Source organism: Pteropus vampyrus, unplaced genomic scaffold, assembly GCF_000151845.1.
Source record: "Pteropus vampyrus isolate Shadow unplaced genomic scaffold, Pvam_2.0 Scaffold141, whole genome shotgun sequence".
Classification (NCBI taxonomy): Eukaryota; Metazoa; Chordata; class Mammalia; order Chiroptera; family Pteropodidae; genus Pteropus; species Pteropus vampyrus.
Window position 1 is genome coordinate 1,115,623 of NW_011888922.1, and position 4,788 is coordinate 1,120,410.

At 46.0% G+C, this 4,788-nt stretch overlaps 1 long non-coding RNA gene across 1 annotated transcript in view; it reads left to right on the forward strand.

The window, feature by feature from the left end:
- LOC105297595 overlaps positions 1-4,788 on the forward strand; it is a 313,095-nt gene that overhangs the window by 229,115 nt on the left and 79,192 nt on the right. Inside the window, exon 3 of the long non-coding RNA XR_896365.2 lies at positions 3,479-3,571. This is a non-coding gene — a long non-coding RNA (uncharacterized LOC105297595). The remainder of the gene's footprint in view (positions 1-3,478; positions 3,572-4,788) is intronic.

Below are 4,788 nucleotides of genomic sequence, written 5' to 3' on the forward strand. Positions count from 1 at the left end.
CATTTCAAGTGCATTGAGCCCTCCAGGCAGTCTTCCCAAAGAATGAAGTCAGCCCAGGGCATAGAAACACTAGAAGGTCAATGAGGAAACAGATTCCCTGCATCCAAAAGGTGTTCCCCTGGGTTCCAGTGATTCTGTTATCAAGACTTAGCTGAGAAGGGAAAGACAGAAGCAAGCACTCACAGAAAAGAAGGAGGGTGGTCTCCTGCTGCCTTTGAAATTCTCTGCAAGAGACCAAAGTGCGGGTTGTTTGGGACCCAACTCAAGGCATTGTATTGTCTGCTCGATTTATGGTCACTTTGGGGAAAACTAATAGAGGCAAAGGCACTCTGTATCTAATTCTGCCTGGGCCTCTCAAAATGCAGCCCAGAAAATCATCACACTTCCACCCACCCAGGTGGAGAGGTACACTGGGAGTAGAAGATTTACTGAAAGTGTAAGGTGTACAGGTGTCATATGCAGTGTCACAGCATGCTTTATGGCTCACCTGGAAAAGGAAAGAATAGGGTTCAGATCTTGTCTCAATCACTTCCTAGCTGAAAGACCACAGGCAAGCAGCTTAAATTCCCCAAAGCCTCCTTTCCTCATCTGCAAGTCTTTTGCCTCCTGCAGTTGCCTAGAAGATAAAATGAGGTCAAATATGTGCCAACACCTAACATTCTTCCCAATGCCTGACACACAAGTAGGAGCTTCCTTCCCTAGGCACCTCTTCTTCCAATTCATACTATGCAAGTCTTGCTAAATTCATCTTTCTATAGCAGATATCCAAATATGTCACATCTCTACTCAAAAGCACTAAGTAGCTCCCTAGTAGTGACTGAATAATGGCCATCTCCTCTAGAGTGTCATTTAGGTCCCTGCTTGTTAGGGGCTCGTATCACCTAACAGGTGCGATGTTCTCTACTTCCCTCTACACAGCCCACACTCTGGGAAGCTGAGCTATGCACCCATTCTTTGTCATGCTTTCTCCTCTATGCCTTTACTGCTTCATACAGAGCACCCTGTCCTGTCCACATACCACCCACCTAACGCTACCTCTGGCGCAAGACTGAGCTTAAGCTATATGTTGTCCAATAAGTGTTCTCTGATTCGTCATTCATGATGACTTCTCCATTCCTCTGTCCCCTCGCTGGGTTTTATCTGTATCTCTCTTACAAAACTTCCCAGCATTGCAATTACTTGTAGCCATGTCTTATTTTCCTTGCCAGCCTCCAAGCTTCCTGAGGACAAGATTTGCTTCCAAGTCCTCAGTGAATCCTGTACAGCACCTTACACTCAATATATGAATGAATGAGCGAGTGAGCAAGTGAATAAATGAACACCACACTTCTTTCCTCACTGGATTTCCCCTCCCTAAAAATGCTAGTACATAAATATTTCTAAAACCTTTGGTCGACTATGAATATGTTGGTTTCATTAGCAGTCATTGTGACACTTTTTGAAAGTCCTCCAAAAAAGAAAAGAGGGAATTCAGGGATATGAATGGAAAAGAAAATAACCAAAAGAAAAGGCATCGAAGTTTTCCCTGAAGCCTTGGTGAAGGTGAGGGTGGAAGAGCTATACAACTGCAGTTCTGCAGCTTCAAGAGGGGAGGGGTCAGAAGGCACAGGCGAGGGTATACAGCACAAGCTACGGAGGCGGAGTGGAATCTGATGGTCTGGACAAAGGAAGGGGGTCTGCGGAGGACCCTTAGTGTTTTATCCAAATCCCTGGATGTGTCTAGGCCCCCAGCAGGACCTCTGGGGGCAAAGCCAACAGCTGCGTGTCCTAACGTCCACCAGGCGCTGGGTGCCTGAAGAAAGTGCCTCTTACCTTGCCCATTGTTACAGCAAGCAAGTTCCTGCTGCTCTCTGAAACTTTGGAGGGTAAACTTATAATGAACTAGGCAGGGCACACAGAAGTTAGGAGCACAATAGCCATTAAGCACATTCAAGATGCATAAAATTGTAGGTCATGTCCTATGCAACAACGTACTGCCTATTTTTTATTTTAGCGTATACGGTACGATTGATAAGGACTTTTCTAGGTTTACCTCCAAACTTGCCCTGTTAATTCTGTTTTGGCTATCAGGTCTTCTACCCTTTGTGCTGGAGCCTGCCCCTAACACCCCTCCCAGGGTAGATAAAGCATACTCTGCACTTAAGCAGAGCCTGGTGACCTTTCCTATCTAATACGGCTACTCTTTGTTGAGAATAATGAGAATTTACAATAAAATATATGAAATGTACGTGAAGCTAGAAAAATTTCATGCTTTGGAGAAATTCATGTTTAATGGAAATTACTGGTAATTCCTCACCTTTTAATAGACAATAATGTCTCTTAGTTAGGATCCTTGGTAAATTTGGCAAATACATATTCAGAGAATTTCTCAAATGACATCTTTTTACCTGATTCCTGAATGTATCCTTCATGCTTTGTTCTTTAGCCTAGTGGGTCTTTTATCTAAAAAGATGTTTTGTGGTGTTTTCAGTGGGCGAGCGTGATAGTTGGTGCAGAAGAAAATACTCAGATCTTGAGTCTGTGAGGACCTGTGTCCAGGTCCCAGTCCCTCCTCTTGTAATGAACAAGGCATGTATCTTAAAACCTTCGAGCCTCCCCTCACCCTTCTTTGAGTGGGATAGGATTTCATTTATTCATTTCACAAATCTCTATCGTGTACAGATGGCTTCTTGGACATTGGAGATCAGAGATGAATCAAATTCAACATCATAGAATTCTAGGGGCAGAAAGGACCACCCATGTCACCTGGTTCAGGGTTTTCCTCTTTCAGATGAGGAAACAGGCTGAAAGAGAGAAACTGATTTGCTAGAGGTTGCAGTGTGATAAGAAAGTGGGCCAGAACCAGGATTCTTTTGTGTAAGGAGTTCTGCCCAGGTAACTCCCAATGCTCCCACACAGTATATCACAGAGGAGATCTGCCCATTTTATAGGGCAGGACACCAAGGTTCAAAGAGATTCGATCATGTTTATTTGCCTGGAGAATCAATGATAGAACTATTGCAGGGGCCAGCGCTTCCATAAGCTCCATCCCCACACCCTCCTCCCCACACCCGTCACAGCACAAAGGAGATTGTTCTTCACAGACCACTCAGTTTCTACTCTGCTCTAAGCCTTTGCTTGTAAAGAGGACTCATTTGCAGCCCCTGCCCTTGAAGGCTTTGTTCAGCTGGAGGAAACACGTGTAAACAATGACTGTGAGACAAGATCCTTACTCCCACCATACAATATGAGATGGGAGAACAGACTAAGACTCACCAGAGCCTCCCAGCAAAGGTGGAAGTTTGTGTGGGCTTCACAGGGTATTTGGGACCTCCCCCCCCCACCCACCTTGCTTCTCTGTGTGGCCGAGGGGCCAGGAACAAGCCCCGTCTCCCCAGTGGTGTGTGTTTGCAATGACTGCTGGGGAGAGATCTGTGAGAAAGGGTCTGGGGCATCTGGCCACCTCACTCAGTTGGGTCTGTGTTCTCTGCTTCAACAGAAAGTATCCTGCCCTGTGCTCCAGGATCCAATGGCCCTGGAAAGAGGGCTGCAGGGCCCACGGACTCTTCAAAACGTGCTGACATGGAGCCAGGTCAGTCCCCTTGTCTGCTCTGATTTCTCTGTGTCATCAGCTGCAAACCTGTGGTCTTGATGAGAAATGCCATCTTGGAATCTGAAAACGCGAGTACTTTTTGGTCGAAGGCTTTTGCCACTAAGCAGCATGGGAAGTGGAGGAGGTCAGGTCAGAGTCAGAGTGGCCTTCTTGAGAGCACATGCAGTAGGAGAACTGTTTGGTGCTGGAAGCCAAGACAGCAGCCAGCATGGTGAAAGGACAGAGCAGGCAAGGGCCAGCCATTGAGCCGAGATGTGATGGAGGAGCTGGCGGCCAGGAGCACCTCGCAGGTCCTGGATCACAGAGGTGGCAGTGGCAATATGAGTCATTCTAGGGTCCAGAAGACCAGGGGCAGGGTCCAGAGTTCATTGGTTACATTTTAAGATGAGCTAGAGTGGGATTAGAGGCATAGTCGAGAATAGAATATGAGGAAGTAAGTGGGTAGCTGGTCTGAGGGCCAGGTCTAGCTGGCTAGAATGGCTCTTGGGAGGCTTTTCTTCATATTTCTGTGCAGAAGACCAGTGACAAAAACAGCAAGAAACACCTGGGCTGGGTGAAAAAATTAGAAATCTGTTTCAAGCTAGAGAAGGAAAATGGCCCAGAGGGAGGTGGAATCATAAATAGAGGCTGGGCCATGGTGATTCAGAAGGCTCAAGAAGCAAGGGAGCCAGGACCCAAGGAGCAAGCCCTTTATTGAAAACCTACTATGAACCGAGCAATTTTTCTTATACACCAAGCAATTTTGCAAGGTAGAAATCTGATTCTTGTTAGACTCAGTTACACTACAGTAATAAATTCACTCCAGAATCTCAGTGGCTTAACATAGTAAAGGTTTATTTCTTACTCCTGCTGCATGTCTAACCGAAGCGAGTGGAGGGCTCTGCTCTACCTAGTGACTTAGGGAACAGGCTGATGAAAGCTCAGCTATATTTTGGGGATACTACCTGGAACATGCGGCTACCTAGGTCTCTTCAGCAGGGGAAGAGATCATTGGAAGGTTGAAAACTGGCTCTTAAATGTTTAGTCCAGAAGTGACACACAGGCCATCAATCAGAACTAGTCACATGCTCCTGCCTGATAAAGACATTGCAGAAATATAGGGCTCTGGGAAATGTGGGAAAGACATGACTATTTGATGAGCAGTAACTGCCTCTGCCACAGTAGATATTATTATTTCCATTTTACATGGAAGGAAA